Source organism: Lonchura striata, chromosome 4 (genome assembly GCF_046129695.1).
Source record: "Lonchura striata isolate bLonStr1 chromosome 4, bLonStr1.mat, whole genome shotgun sequence".
Taxonomy (NCBI): Eukaryota; Metazoa; Chordata; class Aves; order Passeriformes; family Estrildidae; genus Lonchura; species Lonchura striata.
This window is the reverse complement of record NC_134606.1, coordinates 32,374,310-32,398,786: the sequence shown is the minus strand read 5'-3', so window position 1 is coordinate 32,398,786 and position 24,477 is coordinate 32,374,310. Positions and strand designations below refer to the sequence as shown.

Here is a 24,477-nt window from a genome sequence, read left to right as displayed (position 1 = left end):
GACCAAGTACTGGCAGCTCAGATAGGTATCCAATGCCTATTAATAAATTAAAACTATGTTTTGCACAAATTTCAAGAACATGATTCATCCCAAAAAGGGGATATACCTTTACTTTGTAGAAAAATATGTTGCTTTATTGCTCCTAAGTTTCAAAAAGAACATGCTGCGTAATAGGATTAGATTTCTAGAATGTCTGGTGGACCTTCAAGGACAACTCATTTTCCCCTTATGCTGCCTGTGTTTAGTCTCACATACAGAAGATTAAAAACACTAAATTCTTACATTCCAATATACCTAGTCATTCTGTACTTCTTAGAAGGAACTACAAAATGATTCTGCACAAGCTCATGAGGAATCTGCGAGCATCATAGAAACCAAACCAAATTAGGTAATTAATTTCCACAGAGTCTTCCATCAAAACACTGTAAATATGGACATTTCCAACAACTCAGCATGTTGCTACATTGCCATTTGTCCATAAATTCCAATAATACATAGCTCTGGGATACCACTAGAATCCTAGAGAGTAAATAACAAGTGAGCTATGAATCTCAAGCCCCATAATCACAGTCATTGTTACCTATCCCCTATCTTTGAATCTTAAAGATTTTTTAAAATTGCATTAGCTGTTTTTATTCTTGTGCCAAAATAAGCAATTCTGAATGAAATTACACCTTTTGGTGTCAACTTCAGCTGTAACCCTGTTATCAAACATCACTCTCTGTAAACAAGACCTCCAGGTAGAGGGAAAAAAAGGAAAATAAAGAAAAAGAAATAACAACTTTAGGATCTCCTATTACAGCAGCAACAGCTCAACTAGATATAGAGGGCTAAGCACTCTGTGCTTCCTTCCCATGAAGTAATATTGCCAATGTTTCTTTTATTCCAGATAGTCCTGATTGTCCCTTTAGAATACATCATAATTGGTCCCAGACGCTCCTCTGTAGGTATTGATTAATAGTAATAATAGAAATCTTTCTTTCTGACTCTGGTACCACTGAAGCACCCAAGGTCAATATCAACACAAACCAGAACTTAGAAGAACATGACAGTGGTAACATTTGCAAGGATACAAGATTTTGTTTTAATCAATCTCCTACTACTTTATATTCCTAATCTGAAGACAAATGCCACTAGGTTGATATGTCTTCAGGTAAAGAATAGCTGCTTTCATTTTATTATCCTAACAGGATTGTGAAAAAAAAAATCAATTAAGAAAATCCATGTCTCTAAAAGATTACTTAGGAACAAGCTCTCAGAATTCCTTATGCTACAATGTCAGGCATAACTCAGAAGCCAGCTAAAATGAGAAACATAAGCCTAAAGAACTAAATGCAAGTGAAGCAAAATTAAACCACCTCTTGTTAAATCTCTGTTTCTTCTTACTTCTGTAAAGTTATAGTAGAACCCTGTTCTGCTTACATATATGGCAATGGAAGTTAGCATTTGTTATACTTGCCATTACCTAAATTCCTAAAAGTCAGATCTGACAGTCATCTAAATTGTGTTAGAAGTTCAAAAATAAAAAATTTGTGTTGTAAAGGGTTGTGGTAACATCTTTGAGCTTATTACAACTCTAGTGTTGGGGTTTTATGCTAATGTTGTTATTGTATCCAGATACTCATTTTCAGGAAGGCTAGAATAATTTACTGTACCATGAACTAGCTCTGACTTGCCAGATTTACTTCTTCTCAAGCAGACCTTGTTCTTTTAAACAAATCACATAAAAACATCATTCATATACACAATGTCCTCTGTTCCTACATATTTGAGCAAGCAAAGCATAAAGGCATATTTCTGCATAACCATGATCAATCATTAGTAAAGTGATGAGCAACCATTCCAGACAGTTTGCCCACAAATAAGTTCCCTCTCTACTTAAATAAGAGACAGTTAGGAGGTTATTTCCAGCTACAGATTATGTGTATTCATAAACAAAACCAAATTGTTACATATCTCAGAGAAAGTTACAACTGATATTAACACTATACTTACCTCTCCTACATTACAGTTTCTCTTATGTCACGACCTGAGATGAGTGTTTTCAAAGATTTTCAATTAAATGTAGCTTGACTTCTTCAGCATCTGAGAGACCAACATTTGAACACCTTTATTACGTAGCTTACAAACATTTTATTGCTAGTGCAATAGTGTGCCATGAGCTGATGGTTATAGCTCTAACATGAGAAGGGGCATATGGGCTCCTGTCAGACTATTCAGTTTATTTCATCCTTACAGCTGTTATGGAAGCAAATAGAAATTTTAGGTAGAACTCTCAAAACTTGAATTGGTTTCTGGATGCATAGCTATTTATGCTAAAAGCTTTCATTTAAACAAATACCTTAGTGCAGTTGGCACAACCAAAAGCAACTGAGAGTTTGTTTTCCCTTTCATGATACGACTGCTCAGTGATCCTTCACACAAATGCAGCAGTGCTTTGAGACATGCTATGACAACATACAAAGTGTTAGTGCCTGATCCTCAGGACTTTCAAAAAGAAAGGTTTAAAATCTTCTGTAACAGTTTTCCCGAGGACCTGATGAAAAAGCCACATTTAATATTATCACCAAAGCTCACTGGGGCTCCAACCAGTGCACAATAAAACTGGATGCTGTGCTAAGTAACAACACTTGCCTCAGCTTTCTCTGGTCTTTAGTTGGGTCCCCATTCCTACCAGGAGCACAGCCCATGATCAGATGGAAAGCCTGAGGCTACTTAAAGAAAACATTCATTCTCGTCAGCTTTCTGACAGCTTTTAAACAAGCAGATTAAAACTGCTTCCAACTTTTGAACATTAGAAATGGTCTCAGCAAAAACAGATCTGTAAGGCACAGAAGGCTGCTGGCAGTGAGTAACAAGTTGAATCAATGAAATTTACTGCCTCGCCATCTGATGGAAGAAAACACATTTCTTCAGACTGTAGCAAATAGATGCAAATATGTTTTATTCTAGCAAAATATTTGTTTCATCACATCTGGAAAGATTATAGCATTGTTCCTTTCCTTACCAGCAAATAAAAGCAGCAGCCTGGTAGTACAGGCACAGAAGATTCATGCCTGGAGTACCAGCTTATGGAATCCTGCAATTTCATCCAAATCTGTGCTTCCAGTTTTTGATCAAACACAGCAATGCATGCCCAAATGCACAGAAAGCCTCATTTAATTACTTTAACAAACACATACCTCTTCTTCTCTGTGCCTCGGTTGTAACCTCAAGCCCACTGCTAGACCCACAGGATATGCATGCCTTCCAAAAATGAGCTCTATACATTCCATGGGCTCAACCAACACTGTTGCTCTTCAATACATGCACTATGTTTATCTACAGTAAAGCCTGCTTGCTATTGCTTCCAACACCGCTCTACAAGGGCATTTCCAAACATAGAAGGGCTTCACAGTTTGATGCACAATTAAGTTTTTAGGACAGAATGCTCTTATGAATTGAGGGTGCCCAGGAAGATTCTGGGTGCACTTGTCATCAGCACGTATCTAGCAACCAGACTCATCCTATGAAAACACATCTGTGCCCAGACAGGAGTATTAACAACCAGGAGGAATAAGTGTGATTCACATTTCTATTAGCAAGGTATTAACTTGCTGTAAATATTAACTTTGCTGTAGTTTAGACAGCTAAATGCAAATTAATGGAAAGCTTATGGGAACATAAAGAGACTATGCTCTTAATGATCTTCTTAATACTATCTTTCAGCATACCAGTGGGAATTATGGAGAGATGCATTGTGAGATATTTCTAGTGCCATTAGAGCCTTTAGACACACAGATAAAAGTATAAGATGCCATAAGTATGCATAAGGAGGATTTTAGTAATTCTTAATAACTTCTTAATTATAAAAGTGTTTCTAATACAATTGTTTCCAGCATGTAATTTAAATCTAATCTTTAAAAAGAATAGAAGTAATGAACCGGTTTTATTAGGATTTCTTATTAGAATATGTCAGTTCTTCAAATTAGTAGAAGCTAATATTTCAGTATCTGCCATGGTAGAAGATAAATGGTTAGAAGACAAACAGCAATGATTCTTTGTTCAGCTATGTTCTGTGAGAGGAACCAAGTACCTTTTCTAATATATGCCACTTAGAAGCATTAAGAGTGAAGAAAGAAGAAAATTTCCATTTATAAATTAGTAGGGAAAAAGCAGCTGAGTAACTTTATAAGGTAAGACAAAATATTTGTTCTAGCTATAAGGGAGACCATTTTGTTTTTGCAGAAGAGATAATTGTTCTAGACAAGAGTGGGATAGATCTTCCCTAAGTAAATTAAATGCTTCCTTTAAAATTACATCTAAATTGAACCAGAACCTGGCAAAGTTCCACCTGCTAACATGCAAGTTCAAAACAGTAGCTGCTGAGATTACTTATGTTGCCTAAATTTAGACCTGTCCAGTGCAAGAGTTTTGTGACAAGGTTCTGCCCTTACACCACAAAAGTATGATGAAAGATATGCTCTGTGTCATGGGTAATAAACTCTACAGCTACAAAAAGGCCCCAGGTAACCAACAGACTTCCTCACAATGCCATTATAGAAACAACTCATTAGCTTAGAAGAGAAAAACGTACATAATTTTTGTCTCTTTTAGAGAGTTGAAGATTGTTAGAAGTATGCGGACAGAAAAACCCCAGCTCTCTTACTTGCACTGACTGGTGAGGTACATGAGGAATATACCAATAGACCTTTTAAGTCACAAACTCCAGGTTCCAGTAGGCCTATGAAGCAAACAAGACAGTGGTAATGTCAGCTAAGTTCCCAGTCTGTCAGCTATGTTTCATGTATCTCTTCTGGAAAGCAGAGTTTCAAAAGCCTCCATCTCAGGCATTAGAAAGAAATCCATAAGCACTCATTCCACATACCTCGGTGGAGACAGAGAGGATACTGTTTATGAATGCCAAGAAAAAAACAAAAAAGAACAGTCTCAGAAACATGAATACCAAAACTATGTAGCATCTACTGCCCTGCCATAGGCATGCATGTACCTTGCTACCTCTTTTTTTTTTCAGGAAGGAAAAAAGTTTAATGCTATTTGTGGGGCAAGTGAACAAAGGTATCAATATCTTTCCAAGAAACCACTTTTCCCTTTGTTCAATCTAATCTCTATGTGCAAACAACAACTTTCCACACCAGTGCTGCCATAAAAATCCTGCTGGACTGTGCAAACTGGAGCCTCAGTCAGGTTTTAAGTGCAAGCATCACAAAAAAAAAAAGTGAGCCTCCTTCTGGGTGCCCACTAAGGCCTTGCTGCAACACTTCTCACAGGAAAGCACAAACTTCTCAACTCTCACACCCCTTAGCAAACACCACTGCAGATCAAGTAGGTCTGCTCCTCTCATGGCACAGTTCTCTGCAGACCTCCCATTTGAGCCCAGCCTTTCCTTACTCAAAGCACAAACCGCAAAATTTCAGCTCTCAGTTTGGTTCCTCCAGCTCCCTGCTTCCTCTCAGTTCATGTGGATTGTGATTTTCTTGCAGCCAAGCACTATCACAAACTATTACATGAGTTTTCTTCTGTCATAGGTCTTTCCCACCCACCTCCTCAGCTGCCTCCACAGGTTCCTCAAACCCCCAGGCACAGCTTAGCACTAATGAGGCTAACTAGGCTCCATTAATCTCCCTTCCTGCTAATTAATGGTTATACCTCTGCAGAGCCAATGCCACAACAACTTCCCTTCCCTGTTGTGAAAAGAGGGCAGACTTCAACCCCTAATGTGTACAGAAGACATTAAGGAATTCTTAGGTTGCATTTTATGTGGAAGAAGATAGGAAACAGACTGTCTTCTGCCATCACAAAGATTTGTAGTGGTTTCAGAAAAACAAGGTTTTTTGCTTTGAGATGGACTCTTATGCTTTAAAAACCTACAGGAATAGAATCAGATAGACCTGTTCAGTCCAGAAGAATAAATAGTTTTGGTTGTTCAGCTGAGATCAAAGAGACACTATTCAAACTGATTTTGACCTCTGTCCCTTAGATTTCAAATGAGTGTCCCAGTTGTTTGTATATGCTTACATACGACATGGACTCACTTTTGACTAGGAATGCCATTTACACTGGAGAAGTTTCCAGTGAACAGCTATGTTTTTGTGGAAACTACTGAGTTACCATACTAGCCCTCCCAACAGCAAAGAAAACCACTTCCCTCTCCAACAAAACATAAGATTTTTGTCTTAAATGCTGCAAAACTGAACACAAAGTACTCATGCCACCACATATCACTAAGTTCAGGAACAGCAGTGAGGAGCTGCTCCTCAACCCAGTATGGAAATACACCATTGAATGGCCCAGTTCTTAATTTTTGCATGTAAAGGAAGTAACCTCTACAGCCTGGTGGTTAGATCTGCTCGAGGAGGGGGCACATGGATTTCAGTCCTTCTTTTGGCAACTATCGTATGTCAACTACTTGGAAGAACCAAGCTCCCTCACCTTCCCTTTTCTTTGGGAGTCCTCTCACCATCAAGTGACACACTCACTCTTCCTGATCCAAACCATATTTAATCATTTCATGCAAAACTTCAGTAAAGGGAATTCAGTAAGCAGAATATTTGAACATTTTATAGCCTCTCAATTAAGGCATTGCATTTGGAATTCCTGCAAGCAGTAAATTAAATGGACTTTGTGCTCCTACGGCCTGCATTAATGCTCCAATCATTAAGCTGTTGGATAAACAAGGAGACAGTACAGGCCACTCTTCCATTTTTCCTACCCTAAGAAATAAAATTTTCTATGTCAACTTCATTTTAAACACAAACAAAAAATACGCAAAGCAAGTCAACCCAGCAAGCAGCAAAATATTTTTTTCTACCCCTTCTCTACCTGACCCTTCAGACCACTGTGTAGGAATGTGCCTGTGTCACATAGGTCACCTGGGTACCCACACCCTCTGAACATCCATCCCTTCCAGAGACACTCACTTCTCTTTCCAGACTGGTATCAAAATTACACAGTTAAGTATGAGTCAGACACCCACAGATTGGTTTATTAAGTATTGTGGCTGTTCTCCCTGCCCTGTAGAATACGCCTTGCTCCATATTTCCTCTCCTAAAAAAGTAACACTGTTCCTGAGCTACTGTGTTTTACATGGACCCTGAGCTCGTTACATCCAGAATGGTGACAGGATTCATTTCCAGTTATGAAGGACTTACCTCATTGTTGAACATCATTGGGACCTATATAGATGAGAGAGCTCTCCAGCACCACTAAGTCTGAGACACCCTTGGGCATAGCACATGGTCCATGGAAACTTTATTATCAGAGAAGCAGCACCAGTGGGTTACTGGTCCTTCAGTGCAAAATTTCAGCTGAGTGCAAATTTTAACATCACATACATAAATACCACTTAAATCCATTGGTAGATCTAACTTTGGGCCTTTAACAAAAACCTCAACACTTAACCTCAGCATGTGTATTTCTCTTTTTGCTGTTTTGTTTTCCCATCTCACCTGGGAATTAAAAGAGCCAACAAATTTACAACAGGGCTGCAAACCAAAGTTTGGAAATTAAAAAGACAATTTGCTTAATATCTACCCCACTGGAATGAACCCCAAATTTCTCTGGCATTTATCCTTAAAGCAAGCTTGACAATGGGGCAACACAAGGCTGAAATGCTCAAAGGCAAAATTGTTCTGAGATAATCGGTTTATGCTCATTCCCAGAGTGTTCCAGTCATTGTGTGCCCAGCACAGACTCCCTTCCCATGCTAAAGGACAGCAGGGCTCTGGACGCTTACTGCTCGTGACTGGAAGTCTCACTCTATATCAAGATATAAGCCAGCAAATCTGTAATGAATCCATGCCAGTGCATTACAGTGCAGGACAAAATAAAAAACAATGCAGACTATAAATTCATAGGATAGCTGCTTCCCAGATACTGAAAACATCTAAATGCTAGTTTCAAATCTGTGCAGCAGGTTCCTTGACTAACACTTGGCTCTCAATAAAGAGATTACTGTGGGATTAAGCTTTACCTTGGGAGGTAGAAAAGAAACAAATCTCTAATTATCTCTGCTCTTGTACTCTGGCCATGATTTCTCTTTCTCTGGGGAAAAATAAGCTTTGTACTCTCTAAAGTTTAATGTGTGTATTCTTTCAGTTTATTTTAATATATTTTAAACTATTAATAAGGTAACTTGTAACTTTTATCTTCTAGTTTTTACTTTCTAATATGAATAATTTTTGTGATTTTTCTTGCAGCATATACACATGTTCATGCGAAAAAGTCCTTTCATAAATATTTTACTCTGTAACCTGAAATTCCCTTTTATGTATGGCCTAAACCAATTGAACCACTGCAGGAGAAGGAATTTTCGATTTGCAATCATGCAGTTTACTTTTTGTTACTATTTAACCAAATTATTGACAAATATTTGCAGGGCAAACTGCCTGTTAATGACTAAACACCATCAAGAACAGAAATAACCTTACTCATATAGAGAGGAATGCCATCCAAGAGGCAAAACTACTATCTTGTTCTTCCTCCTAGGGGCAAAGCTGAAGAAAACTAATTGAGGAAAAAAAACCCACAGAAATCTTGATCTAGAAAATGGCTATGCTGAGTGAAGAGGGAAGGAAACTGAAGGACCTACTTTCTAATAATGTGAGAGAAGATTCAGTATGTGATTCTGAGATGAAAATTAGAAGTTAACATCAGGCTGGAATTGCAGTTTTAAATAACATTAGAAAAACACATGAGAGAGTGATTTTGGTAGATTTGATGAAGAGGAATGAGAAATGCAGAGAAATTAAGAGAAAAAAATAGAGAAATGAGGGAAACTAACAAGGCATCACATGGAGGTATAGGAAGATAGTAATGAGAGGATATAGAGAGAAACATGGATTGTTGCATAAGACAGATAACCAGTTGCTGCATATGCAGAAGAAAATAGAATCACCAGGAAAATTTATTAAGCTATACTAAAGAAACAAGCTAGAAAAGGAAAAAACCAACATGAAAAATATAGAAAATACTAAGTTATCTGTACTAAACCTAATATAAATTTCACAGGATATTGTTTGATTTAGAGGAAGTTGGGAAGGTTCTACAAAATGTTTTGCTTTGTATTTCCCAGGAAAACAAAGTGTCCAAATCACAATTTTCCTGAACTATTTCTATTCTGTTAAGAAAAGTAGAACAAAATCTATTATGCCCAGTTAAACTGATTTGATGTTTAGTTTGCCTAACCAATCAATCCCCTTATCTGGGGTTAATCTATAACTGAACTTCTCCTGGGTGAATTGTTGCAGAGTTTCTAGGGACTTATTGTTCAACTACCGCATTCTATTCAACGGATTAGTTTTCCCAAGGAGAATTGCAGCTTTCCATCTGCCAAAACTGTTACATTATACAGTACTTGCAGGAAAATCCATATGTCGTGGGACATATCACCTAAACAGACACCCAGTCTATAGATGAAAATGGGTATAGGCCACAGAACAGTTTCTTTCATAGATTCCCCATTTCCACTTGTAGTCATTATTTGCTACCAGTCCACAGTTTTGCTATCAGACCATGGTTTTCTATTTCCTACTCTCACGTCCTTTCACACCCAAAGATATTTTTCTAGGCTCCATGCTCTACACCTCTTTCCAAATTTCTGCCACCTTCTTTCTGTTTCCTCCTTTATTTATTAGACACTGGCTGCTAGACAGCCTAATATGTCTCCAATGAAAAGTAATATGCTCTCCTTGGAATTTTGGGCACATCAGCCTGTCCAGGAATCTTCATTCTCAGATGGCTGTCACTCAGAGCCTTTTCATGAGCCCACAAAACAGGCCTCCTGGCTGATGCTAATTAAAGGGTCAATAGAATATGTCATAAAACGTTAAGTCCTTGGTGTATGCTGGCACAGAGCACACATCTTCATAGGGTTTAAAAAATAAATAACATTTTTCAATTATGTGTCATGATGTATATGCCCAGGAATGTAATATGTATGTATACCTGATGTATACCTGTTGATGACAAGAAATGCTTTCAGCTTCCACTGATTTTTCCCTTGTCCCTAGGACTTGCTACAGATGTAAACAGATTTCCAAAAATCTATTATAAAATATATAGCATGTACAAAAGAAATTAAGTGTTGGATCATAGACCAATCGTAACTAGATTTCTTCTGTTTTGTTTTCTTTTCTTTAAGCAACTTCATGTATTTTACAAACTAAAGAAGCCTACATGTAAAATTAGCTTTTATGTATTGCAAATGTATAAGTCATTTTAGCCCTTCCTTCTGGAATCAACAAACCTCACAGGAAAAACCTTTTCAAAGCTTCCCTCCAAGGAACATTTGTGTCTGAATTATGAGAGACCTAAAGGATGAACAAGTCAAATGTCTTCCAAATCCTGAGTAAATCAGCTTTGTGTTGGGGAGGAGTTGTTTTCCACCCCCACAAAGGAATTTCAAAGGTGTGAGTTACTCAATGTACTTGCATTTTTCAACAGAAATAACAGATGTTCTCAAGTTTCTCCAAGCTGTGATTCCAACTGTTGTGCTGAAAAAAGTCATGACCTAGCTCTTACAAACATATTAAAACTGATTTTTTTCACTTTAAATTTTATTAGCCAGTTGCTTTGCCTATTTATACCTTTAAACATGATGATTTCAACGACAAAGGGACTCATCACACCCTAATTGAAATTAATGTCAGCACTCCAACTGAGTGCCAGAGTCCTTTACAAACACTGCCAAGCATACTCAATGAACTTATGTTTTAAAGAAGTACAATATTTGCATAAATTCTAATGTCCTGTGGTACTGAGAATACCAAAAAACAGGTATAGGAACTACAGAATTTAATCAAGGATCTGTCCCTTTCTAATTATACCTCAAAACTACAAGATTAGACCTGCCTTCTCCTTATTTTATAAAAGGTATTATTAGATTACATTGTTTTAATAAAGCACATATGAACCAGTGATGCAATCATGGTATAAATCTCATTAACTGCTAATTTAGAACTTGACTAAATCAAGTTCACAGTGGATAAAAGCACTTTTAAAAATACACAGCTATCATTTCATGTACATTTTAGTCCACCATGTCCCCTACCTTTGAGCATGGCAAGACATAACACGATGTGTAATTTCTGAGTTAGACCTATACCAACTGGTGACCTAGTGTATCTAAGGAAAATGGCAATACCTGATCCCCTTCCAAAACCTTTGCACCATGGGAACCCTCATGTGAACTTTTCTCTACCCACCTCTCCATATTCACAAAACTCGCAGGATTCCAACTGGTTTTGATATTTAAAAACAATTTTCTTCTCAAACTAGACATATAAAACTGGTAACAATGGATGAGAAAAAGACTGTCACTCAACAACTTTTTTGTGCCTCAGTCTTCAATGGCAACATCTTTTCCTACACCTGTGAAGTGGGTGGACAGTGGGGAAGCAAAGTCCCTCTGATTGTAAAGATCAAGTTCCTTCTGAGGAGCCTGAATGTACATAAGCATGTGGGACCCAATGAGGTACAACCCAGAGTCCTGAGGGAATTGGCTGATTCTCCATGACATTTAAAAAGTCATGGCAGTCAGGTGAGGTCCTGGGTGACTAGAAAAAGGGAAACAATACTGCCCATCTTTAGAAAGGGTAAAAAGAAGGACCGTGGGAATGCCCATCTCTGTGTCTGGGAAGGTCATGGAAGAAATTGTCATAGAAGCTGTGCTAAAAGCACATGGAAGACAGGAAGGTGATTTGAGACACCTAGCATGGCCTGACCAAAAGGCAAGTCTTGCCTGACCAGCCTAATGGCTTTCTCTGATAGGGTGACTACATCAGTGGACAAGGGAAGCTCTACAAATGTCATTTATCTCGAGTTTTGTAAAGCCTTTTACAGTCTCTCCCACAACAGTGTTCCCTTTAAATTGGAGAGAGAGGGATTTGATGGGTGGATTAGGAATTAGCTGGATGGCTGCAGGAGTCCCTCAGGAGTCCATACTAGGACCAAAGCTATTTAATATCTTCATTAATTACATAAATGAAGGGATCAAGTGTACCCTCAGCAAATTTGCAGATGACCCCAAGCTGAGTGGAGCTGTTGACATACCTGAAAGATGGGATGTCATTCAGAGGGACCCGGACAAGCTCCAGAAGCTCGGCCATGGAAATCTCATAAGGTTTACAAGACCAAGTGCAAGGTGCTGCACGTGGGTTGGGACAATCCCTGATATCAAAACAGGCTGGGGGACAAAGGGATCAAGAGCAGCCCTGCCAAGAAGGGCCTGGGGACGTTGGTAGATAAGAAGCTAGATATGAGCTGGCAATGTTCAATCATAATCCAGAAAGCCAAACATGTCCTGGGCTGCATCAAAAGCAGCAGAGCATGGGAGGTGATTCTGACCCTCTCCTCTACTCTGGTGAGATGCCAAAACTCCACCTGGAATGCTGCATCCAGCTCTGGTGTCCCCAGCATAGGAAGGACATAAACCTCCCGGGAGTGAGTCCTGAAGACAGATGCCAAGATGATCGGAGGAATGGAGCACATATCCTATAAGGAAGGCTGAGAGAATTGAGATTGTTCATCTTAGAGAAAAAAAGACTCTGTGGACACCTTCTTGCAGCCTTCCAATACCTGAAGGGGGCCTACAGGAAAGCCAGAGACCTTTTATATGGACATGTAATGATAGGACAAGGGGGAATGGCTTTAAACTAAGAGTAGGTTTAGACTAGATATTAGGAAAAAAATCTTTACAGTGAGGGTAGAAAGACCCTGGAACAGGTTGCCCTGAGCAATTGCAGATGCCCCATTCCTGGAATTGCTCAAGGTTAAGTTGGATGAGGTTCGGAGCAACCTGGTCTAGTGGAAGGTGTCACTGCCCATAACAGGGGGGGTTGGAACTAAATGATATAAATAATTAAGGTCCCTTGCAAACCAAACCATTCTATGATTCTATGATAAATTGGTCCATATATTCAGAATTTGTTATGGACAGGTTGATAGACAAGTAGCATGAAACCAGGTAAAACAGTAATGTTGCACAAAATTGATGCAGCCCATTCTGCCTGACAGACAGACCCTAGAAAGTAATTACCATGGTGAAATCATTAACTAGTACTGTATTAACTCTGGGGAGCTCTGCAAACAAAGATTCTCTTTTAGTTTGTCAGAGACACAAGAGAATAGTATCTTTCTGTTCAGGATTTATGGGCTGAAATACTAAAAGAGTTTGTTATCCAAGTCGGACAAGCCTATAACAGTAAAGCCTTCACTTAAAAGCTCTGTTGATAACACTAGTCACTTGTTACAGACATAGTCACAATCCAAAGAAACTTCCTTTAACACAATTCAGGTTGCACTTCGTTACTTTAGGAGATATCAGATTATTACAAGCCACTAAAAAGTGTTTTAATTTTGTCTTTCTCATAGCAAATAGCACAATTTTTAGTTTAATAAAATTAAATACACAATGCCTGTATTATTATAGTATTGTCTCAATCAAAATATACTTTTGAAGAAAATGAAATGTTTTGACCGCTGACAAATGAACAGATCTTACAAAAAGTAATTCTGTATTGATTTGTTTCCTACACTCACCAACCAAATATTCAGGGCCCCAGCTCTCTACACATTCATGACTAAAAAGACAATAATGTGTAGCCTTTGAGACTTTTTCCGGTAAAGAAGGAGAGAGTCTTCCTCACTTGTAGTCAGAGATTTTGTCTGTGTGATTTGCTCATAGAATGTCTATGTCATTTGAATGACTTAAGTCAAAGACCTTTTCACCATGTACCTGGTAGAATCAACACTTAATACCCAGATGAATAACAGGGTTTGCAGCTTGGGAATCAACTCTTCCTGAATACTAGAGTCACCTATCTATAAGTGATTACTGGGTGTATATTCCACCTTTTAAAATCATAAATACTCTGAAACTTCATGGCCCGTCATCTTCATTAGCCAGACTAGTAGACAAGTAAAGAGACATTTTATTATCAGTGCTATTTGTTCCTGAATGCTAGAAAAAAAATAGTTTTGCCTTTCACTGACTGCATGGAGAAATTACTAAGACATCTGCTGAGAATTGTACTGACATCAGAGATTAAACTTTGTATAACTTAGCATCAGTGAATGGCATCAGGGACTCATCACAGCGGAACTGAAGCTCTCTTCTCATCTGGCATATGTGTTCGCACTACTGAGGGCTCACCCTTATTGCGGGCTTTAAAAGTAGTTTTCACCCTTTCACTATTCAGTCCACAGATTCTCTTGTGATTAGTCCAACAGCATGAAAATGATAGCTGGATATTTTTAAAGGTATATTTATCCACTGTGCACTGGATGGAGTAATGCCCTGCATTGGGCTCAGCAGTCCGTGAGCTTTATTGCATGGTTGCATCACTGATTCATTCAATTAGAAACCTGATAATACTTATTTTATAAAATACAGAAAATGTGACTACCTTAGAGTTTTGAGGTGTAACTAGAAAAGGGCAGATCCTTGACAAACTGGTTTGATTCCAGTGCCCATTGTTTGGTATTCTGAATACTTCAAGATGTTAGACATTATGCAAAGACAGGGCATTTTTAAACTACAGGTATTATAAGGTAATAAAGTAAAAACACAGAAAGGAGGCATGTTGCAGGGAGCTGTGACATGGCAAACAACCATATAGAAAATACTTTTTAAATTTTTTTGCTTCCCATACATCTCTTTAATGCATGCTGCCACACAGAATAAAACAAATGTCCTACATAAACTAGTGTATTATGTCAATAGAGTAATGTCTATCAAATGTACTTGTAATCTTGCCAAAAAAACAATATGAAAGCTATTTGACAAGACTCATTTTTCCTCAATAAAACACAGACTTTGTGGTCATGAATGAAAATGTGATCTTCTAGCTGCTAAATATCGAAAGCATGTAGATCTCATTTCTCTAGCTTAATGATATCTTAAGTCTCTAAAAATCTTAAATTGCATACCCTGACTATTATTCTAATTTCTGCTCCAGTCTTAACCCTTTAAATTGGTTTTTGAAAAGTATAATTTATAATAGAATATCCTTTACTCTATATTATTTACTTTACCTACACATGAGATGACAAAATAACATGATTTCCAAAAAACAGAAACAGGGGCAAATGCCATTTTATATTACCTCTCCATAAAACAGAATTTTGAAGAACCACTCACAGCTCCATGCTAAAAGAAATGTGGCCAGATGTTTGTCCAGGCAGCACTGTGGGTGACTTTGACTATGATCCTGGTAAGGGACCTGTAAATCACATCACCATGCCCCCATGGCTCCATGCTGAGCATGGTTCTCACTGAGTGAATCAAACAGAATGACTACAGCCCCTCAGGGTGCATTCTGGTAATTCTACTAAGCCAGTAACAGTCATCTGTCAGAAAAGGCACCGTTCCAGTCCCCCTCTTTGTCTCTTAGTCCCTGCGGCAAATTTACGCCTGGAATCCACAGACTTAAGCAACTTTGGTATGGCAAATTAAACAGCCTATGCCGAAACTACTCCCTGGAAGTACCTTACAGACTTAGAAACAAGACAAATAATTTGGTTTACTGTATTTTTGTTGTTAATGCTAAAATTACACCTAAACCCATCCTCACTGTAGCTTGCACTACAGACATAAAACCAACAAACTATTTTGCCTTTGAAGTGCCTTATAGAGAGAAGGTGAGCAAGTAGAGGTTATAACTGTTTCATATGAAAAAGCATCTCCAGCAAAAGAGTTATGTAGCTATACTCGGACTCTGACGAAGCTCGAGGCAGAGACTTGATGGTTGAAAAAGCAGAGAAAGAAAGGTTTAGGGGTATTACACAGATTTTGTGCTATGCATAATCAGCAGCATGGGTGAAAGCATGAAAGTGAATGTACAATACTGCCTTAAAATACTAGTATCTTTTGTATAATGGCAATGAGGGAAACTTCTTGGTGATGTAGATTAGACATGGCTTGAAAAGGAAAGAGAAGTCAGCTGTATCGTATATATTTCATGCAGTGAAGAAATGGAGCCAATGGCATTGTGCAAAAAAAGAGTGACAGGACTGGAACAATGAGCTAAGAAAATGACTTTTGCAATTGAATAGAAAGACAATGAAAGTGTTTTTAAGTGCATATATGTTATGCATATATCTCCTGGCAGCTGCTTTTCTTGTGGGGGTAGAGAGACCATGGGAGCTAAGAAGAGAAGATAAGCCAAGCATACCTGCAAAAGTTAAAAAGCATTAACAAGACAGACATCAACTGTTGAAAACAAAGCACAGCCCACAGATTAACAACTTGAACTGTTTTGGATGAGAAAAGAGACAGCACAAGTGCATCTAGCATTAAGTGGACTGTAATTAAATGTCAGAAATACTTGTAAGAAATCTATACAAATCTGAGTCTGCAGTCTAGAAAGCAGCAGTAATGAAGACTATCTCAAAAACAGTACCAATCCTGACACACTTAAGCACAACTGAATTCAAGGTAACCCAGACACTTCTTGGTGTTTGCTTTCTTAAAACAGAGGTGAATCTCAATTGAGTTCAAAGGAATTACAATATATTTTCTGTCTTTCTCCCAGTGTCTCTACAGTTTCCCACTGGGACTTAAAAACTGTGAGCAAGCAGAGATGAAGGGCAAGTCTTAAGAAAAGGCTTGTCTTCTGCCAGAACTCTTGAGCACTGATTTGGGATACAAAGAAGATGTGGATTTGGATTAGCAGGCTACCCATTGATTCTCCCAGCATACTGAATCCCCCTGGATTGTAAGGGCCCAGATATAATATAAAGAGTAAAGGAATTCCTGCTTTGTCCAAGAAAATAACTTTTATTTTCTCATTCTGTCCAGGTGGTGTTCTGCCATGGAAAAGGGATTTGCTGTAAGCCTTTAAGTGTTGTACACTGACCAAATTTTTCTATTAAAAAGTTCCATGTGGACATATCAGTCTACAGCACACATTTATGAAGACTCAGGAGACTTACAGGAGTACTTTCATGCAGTGATAGCAACAAATACTATGACAGCTAGCAAAATTCAGCTGTGAGCTGCTAATTATTGTGTGCTCCAAACATCTTTCACATACTAAAACCCTCTGCAGTTGGAGCTCTGCAGTCTCCAAAAGGTTTATCTGGAGTTTAGCCTCTGGAGGCTGTGGGGAGAAAGGGAGTGATCCTTCCCTGACTAATTATGTAGCTTTATCTGCCTTCTCAGATAGAAGATGAAATGTCAGTTTTGAGAGCTTTTATATTTTGGGTTTTTTTTTCCTTTTTCATATTTAAAAAAAATAGTTACTTGGTTTTGCACTTATTTAAATAAAAAGCTTTTTAACATATAGGGCTCTACGAAATGATCCATGATTATTTTCCCAGGAGGAGGAAAAGTTGCCTGTGGGATAATTAAGTGCTTGCAAATAGCCTGATGGTGTGAGCCCAAGCTGCATTCAGCCTGGGAAGAAATAATACCACTCCAGGTTGCCTTATAGTGGGGAGAAGTGCCATCTTTCTAGCATGGCCTGTAAGGAATCAAAGACAGGATTACCCTGTGATACTAGCTAACAGCACTAGTAAGATGAAATAGTCCTGTAAATCTTTAATATTGTACATACTATACCTTGTTAGGGTTTTCCTCCTTTCCTTTTCTAGGACTGGTATCAATTTGTGTTTCCCTCTGATCCTCAAGTAGTGAACTTCTAAATACACAGCCAGCAGGTCTTGCAATTAGACAGCTCTTCATGGCACTCCGTCTGGGTTGTCTGGCAGGCTTTCACACAACACTGTCTTCTCAGCATAGTAATGTTCATCTGGTTTTGGTGGAACACAGTTACTTGTAATATCTTTGTTTTCTACCTGCTAAATGCATTTACTGACAAACTTTTCTCTAAATAATAGCATAGCCCTATATTTGGTCTTCGCTTCTTGCCAAAAGATTCCCATTCACTGAGTTATGGTATTGTCACATTGTTTTAATTCTCTCTACACTGTTTTCAAATGTAATTTTTTTTTCCTTAGGAAAGGGGGCTTTGCTTCCACCATCTTGTTTAGGTTAATTCTCATAATTTTTAAGCCACAGTTCTGCATTTAAGTATGAGGACAAGAGAAAAAAAAAGGTACACATACAGATTCATCAGGAGTTTTTATCTTAGACATGTTTTATTGTTTTACTGTATTCAGCAAATAGAAAACCACAAACTGGGGTATCAGCAGTCAAGTCTGTAGCTTATAAATGGAATTAATAACATCATAGCCATAAATTTAATATTGTGCTTGTGTTGTTGCCAGCTCCCTGATCTCTGTGCACTTACTGTAGAAACAAACCTCTGGTGCTGGCCCAGAATAAGAATGTGTTTGGGTTTTGCCCCAGTGTTAGGTTTTGAGTTCTGTCTTCGGTAATTAATTACAAACCATTGCTCCCAGGCCTTCCTCTCTATTTCTGTTTTCTAAAGAGCAGCTCCTGATTTTGTATATAGGATGATTATTATTTCTTCCCAGGTGTATTACCTTACATTTATCTATATTAAATCTCATTTATCTTTCCTCTGTCCATCTCTCAAAAGTTTTCCCTAACTTTATTCTCCAGTGAGGAGAGATGCTTTCTCAGAGCTGCTTTGTTTATGCAATGCATTGCTAGAAGTGCGTAATAGGTAAAATAATTGTGTATCACTTCTAGACTTTTCATTTCCTCTTTTCTGCATTCCAGTTCTGCTCCCTCTGATGTAGTCATTGACTTCAATTCAATCAAGAACAAGCATTTAAAGAGCTGGCCCATTGTTTCAATAATGGCAGTAGTCCAGTTACTGAAATTTCTTAATCCTTTGTTTGGATTAAATTTCTTGTTCTCTTCTGAAACAAGCATGGGGAATGAGAGAAGAGATTAAACTATATTACACTGCATCCCAAGCCTACAAAAAGGAGTTCATAAAAGTGATTTGTAAATAATCTGTGTCTGCGGGTTTTCTGCACCTGAAGGAAGTTGTGTAATTTCATGCCAGCACTTTCATCTTGGCATGTTTGGATTAATTTGTGTTTCTGCTGTATCCAAGTTTGACTTTTAGCTGACAGATACTTGGTTCTGGGCTAGCTTTTGGCATAGCAGCCCTAGTACTGTACATCACCATTGATTTGTACCCTGACATCTCCCAAGTCTTCTATAATTCTCTCTACATATCAGCAAAATTAAGATGAATTAGCTAAGAGCAACCCTTTGGGTTTCAGATAGCCTATGACAAAATCTTGCCCAGGAAGTAGATTTGCCTGGTCCCAGCCAGAAGTCTAACTGAATCTAAGCAAGGCCTTCATACAGATGAGAAAGTGAATCTTTCCTACCAGTGTCACTTGAAATGTTCTTGAAATGTTCTGTAGATGACAAGAGTTGCTGCAGTAGATTCTCAGGGGTTTGGGAGTTCATGCTCCCTTCCTGGCTTTGGCACTAATGATCGTGCAGTCCCGCAGGGAGCTGGCTCAGCAATGGAGCTAATTAATTACTGTAGACAGGAGCTCAAAATCTAACATTGTTGAAAAATCAACTGCCTGTGCTGTTTTGTCTGCAGCTGGTCTCTAATGGCTGCATTTGGGGAAAATCTTTAGCACAACTAAGAGAAAAAATGCTCTTTTTCATTAACTCTCACTCTGCTGTTAAACTAATACAACAGTAAAGCATGGAATAGTACCAAATGTAACAAATTAGAAAGTGGCTAACTAATGTCAAATTAGGAAAAATGAGTTCTTAACAGTTTTAACACTAGGGTACTCTTAGCAAAGGTGCAGCTAAAAATTTAAGACTGGAAGAGACCTCAGCCACTGAGTCAGTCCCTGCAAACACAAGCTGTTATTCAATAATCACGGAGTCCAGAATGATCCACAGAATATTGACCCTGCATGTTTACATACAAGACAGGTCTCTTTCATCATTTTACAATAATCTTAAGACCTACTGTGAACACAAAAAATCACATCAATAATATGCTTCAGGAAACGAACAAATGAAATCATGGACATTGTCCATGTCTGAGGACACAGATTCCCAATCCAGCCTTTCTCCCTTCCCCTTCTCACCACATGTACCAGCACACTAGCATCAGGCCACGTCACAAGTTTAAAACACACTGTATAAAAGAGTGATTCATTATCAGACACATCATCTCCCTGGAATCAGTGGAGAACAAGCAGGATTTTTTGGGGTTTAGTTCAAGCTTAGTTCTGGGCTGCCAAACTCCCTGGGCCAGCCTCCTGCTCAGCTGCAAAAATACCAGATATTTGACCATGATAGCTCTGACTTAGATAAGGATAAACTGCTATGGAACAGTACTTCAAGATGAACTTTCTCATTGCAGCAAAGTCAACTAAATGGTTAGCTGTCACTGAAAAGAGCAACTCCATACAAGTCTGTCTCAACTGGCACTGCTATTCAATAAACTGTTCAGTAATTACTTTTTATGGTGAGGTTTGTTTTCTTCTAGTTCAGCTTGCCATGGCCACAAGAAAAATGGAAATGCATGGCCAAGGAGGAGGGGAATGATCTCACTTTTTTTGTACTGGCAAACTACAAGCATTGTGATTACATTAGAAAGCTGTGCTGCATAAGCAGTTCCCCTTGAATGCTCTTATCTGCTCTTTTACCATTTGTGTGCCAGCATCCACAGTCATATAGCCTACGTTAGACAGGATCAATGTCTAATTAAACCCAAAAAAACTGGAGAAGTAAAAGGTTTCTCCTTCCTGATGGCAGTGTTCACTGATTGAGCTCATATTAGAGCTGAAAAAGATTTGCCTGTCTGATAGTGCAATAAGAAAAAAGATGTGGTAGATAAGGAACTGGAGGAGCTGTGGAAAAAATTTTCAGATTTTCCAAGGAGGTCCATTCCCAAGTGAATGTTGGCAACAGTGTGCATCAAGCACAGAGCTGGACTAGATGATTTGCACATATCCTGCCCAAATATTTCCATGATTTTATAATTCTCTACCATAGGAATTAAAGTCATACACCTGTACTCAGAGCAGTTTTTGTACATGTGCCAAATGAGATAAATAAGTGCATTTTAAACTTCCACAAGCTATTAATGACAATGTTTTTCTTACCAGCTTTGTATGCGTCCAGACAAAAGCCAGCCAGCTCTATTAAATTTCAGCTTTTCTTGGGTAAAACTCCTAACTGGGTGCTATTTCCACTCCCCTGCTGCCCAGAAAAATAGTCACTCAGAGCTTTCACAGAAGTCTACCACTATATTCTCTCAGTGCTTCTTCACCCTTATTCCTCTTTTATATCTTCTACTCTGTGCACAGCAACAGAATAGTTCTCTTCCTAATGTAGAACCTCTCCTACAGGAAGAACAAAATGAACTCTTCACAATGTAGCCTTTCCCTCTTTATTTAGCAAAGGGGAATTACAATTTCTATGTATTAGATGGATTTATAGCTCATCTAAGTATAGAAAAGGAATGTTGTATGCAGAAGGTCTGACACACATTGCTCCTTTAATCTAGAGCATGCATTAGGTAGTGAAAACGCACATGGAGAATGCAAGTGTCAGACCTCCACAGCTCCAGGCACCTTATCTACCAATCTATTGACACATGCAATGTATTAGCAAATGTCAGCTGTAATACATAATAACTGATTTTCCTCTGTATGAAAAAAGGGAGTAACTATTAGGATGTGACCTTGCTCTACACGTAGCATCAGAAAAAGCAGTGCCCATGATTCAAGAAGGATATATAAGCACTAGAAAAAAAAAAATCAGGGGCAGAAAAAATGATCCAGAGGTTGAAAAATAACAACTAAGGTATAAGGCTTAAGACGTTTATTAAATCTGTCAGAGAAGAGTGGTGACTGGATCACTGCACCCAGATATACACACATGGAAAAGGTACCTGATTGCAGGGTGAGCTTTTCAGTCTTGCAGACAGAAACATAAAAAGATATAATGAATGGAAACTGGAATCAGACAAATTCAGGATGGAAATTACATAACTTCTTAGCAGTGGGAGTAACTAGAGATTGGAACAACTTACCTGAGGAGGTGGTAAGTCATCATTGCTTGGAGTCTTTCAGGCAAAATGAGGTATTTTCCCAAGAGACATATTCCAGTCCAACCTCCAGGAAATCTCCTGAAAGAGATTAGGCAAAATGATCACTTGTTTACAGTCTACCAGACAGGAAGCTTTTTCATACAAGTCTATAAATGTACCCCAACAAAGTGCCTGCTATGCTGTTTGAGCTGGGGAACTGAGGCTGGGTCTACAGTATCAAATTCATAATGTCCCTTCTGAAAGAAATAGTGTCCTTGTATCCCAGGCACAAATTTGATTTAAATATTTATCATCTGGTAGCAGCAGATGGATTTTAAAAATAAATAAATAATTTTTTAAAAGAACAGAAATCAAACATATACTGCTTATAAATATTTACGTAGTTTTCATGGATAATGTTGGCTTTTGTGTTTCTCTCTTTAAAAGCATTTTGCCAAGTGCCATGACTTTAAAAGTCAGAGATATCTAGCTGTGCATGCATATATTTTCCTGGCAGGCACAGTGAAAAAAAAAACAACTAATTGAAGATAACATCAAAAAGAATAAAAAAAATTAAATACCCAACTTTTGATTACTTACTCTTTGTTTGCCTTTTTCTAAGCAATATTATTTTTTTAAATCTATGTTTCTGTTATGAAGTGGTCACTATCACTGCCATTCCTCAAATAAGAAAAAATTGGTTGATGACATTATAAAATTTACAACAATTGCTCAAATCTTCAGATAAATGGATCCCACTCCGTGACATTAAACAATCTACAAAATGCCAGGAGCAACTATACCAATATCAAAAAGCTATGAATTCTCATAATTTTCATTATTTCACAGGTGTCATGTCTTAATCCATTGTGTCCAAGTATATTATGCAACATAGTTGCTTGCTGACTTGCCATGGGTCAATTATCATAGATTACAGCACTGTTTAGGTTGGAAGGGACCTTGAAGATCAGCCAGTTCCAGCTCACATGCCACACACAGAGACACCTTTCACTAGACCAGATTTCTCAGAGCCTCATCCAACCTGATCTTGAACACTTCCAGGGTTGGGGCATCCACAGCTGCTCGAAGCAACCTGTTCCAGTGCCTCATCACCTTCACAGTAAGGAACTTTTTCCTAATATCCAATCTAAACCTAACCCCTTCAGTTCAAAGCTGCTCCCCCTTGTCCTATCACTACATGCCCCAAAAGTCTCTCTCCAGCTCTCTTACAGCCACCCTCTATATGGTAAAGGCCACAATCAGGTCTCCTCAGAGCCTTCTCTTCTCCACGCTGAACAACCCCAACTCGCTCAGTCTTTCCTCATAGGAGAGGTGCTCCAGCCTCCTGATCATCCTGTTCTCCTCTGGACTCACTCCAATTGGTCCATGTCCTTCTAATGTAGGGGACCCCATGACTGGATGCAGCATTCCAAATGGTGTCTCATGAGAGCAGAGTAGAGGGGCAGAATGCCCTTCCTTGCTCTGCCAGCCATGCTGTTTTTGATGCAGCCCAGGACACGTTTGGCTTTTTGCATTTTGGCAAGCGCACATTTTTCAGCTCATGTAATCTTCTCATCCACCCATACCCCTAAGTCCTTCTCCTCAGGACTGCTCCCAATCCATTCCCTGCCCAGCCTGTATTTGTGCCTGGGATTGTCCCCCCCCAATCCCCACACACACAGTCTTGCACTTGGCTTTATTGAACTTCATGAGGTTTGCACAGTCCCACGTCTTGAACCTGTCCAGGTCCCCCTAGTGCATCCCTTCCCTGCAGTGTGTCAACTGCACCAGAGTTTGGTGTTGTCAGCTAACTTGCCAAGGGTGCCCTCAACATCCCCCCTCTATGTCACCTTGCCAAAGGTGTTAAACAGCACCTGTCCCCATACCAACCTCTGAGGAGCACCACTTGTCACTCCTCCATTTGGGCACTGACCACAACTCTTTTGAGTGTGACTATCCAGCTGTATTCTTATCTGCCAACTGGTCCATCCATCAAATCTCTATACCTCCAGTTTACAAACAGGGCTACTGTACAGGACAGCGTCAAATGCTTTGCACAGGACCAGGTAGATAATGTCAGTTGCTCTTTCCTTATCCACCAATGCTCTTATCCCACTGTAGAAGGTCAACAAATTTGTCAGATTTGCCCTTAGTGAAGTCATGCCAGCTGTCACCAATCACTTGCTTATTCTCCATGTGCCACAGAATAGTTTCCAGTTGGATCTGCTCTGTGATCTTGCAAGATACCAAGATGAGACTGACTGGCCTCTAGTACCATACACTTTCCTTTCCCCCATTTTTAAAAATGAGGACTGCATTTCCTCTTTTCCATTCGGAGGAAATTTCACCAAACTGTCACAGCTTCTCAAATACAACGGATAGTGGCATAGCCATTTCCTCTGCCACTTCCCTCAGGACCCATGGATGTATCTCATCTGGTCCCATGAACTAGGGCACCTTCAGGTTCTCAAAACCTGATCTTCTAGAGCAGAACCCAATCTTCTTTCTTCTCCCAATCCCTGGC

At 38.8% G+C, this 24,477-nt stretch overlaps 1 long non-coding RNA gene across 1 annotated transcript in view; it reads right to left on the bottom strand.

The window, feature by feature from the left end:
- The window catches only part of LOC116183618 (uncharacterized), a 42,976-nt gene extending 20,988 nt beyond the window's left edge, over positions 1-21,988 (bottom strand). The window contains exons 1-2 of the long non-coding RNA XR_004148280.1: positions 21,957-21,988; positions 17,561-17,750 (exon numbers count right to left, since the gene is read on the bottom strand). This is a non-coding gene — a long non-coding RNA (uncharacterized LOC116183618). The remainder of the gene's footprint in view (positions 1-17,560; positions 17,751-21,956) is intronic.
- Between the last annotated feature and the right edge of the window lie 2,489 nt (positions 21,989-24,477).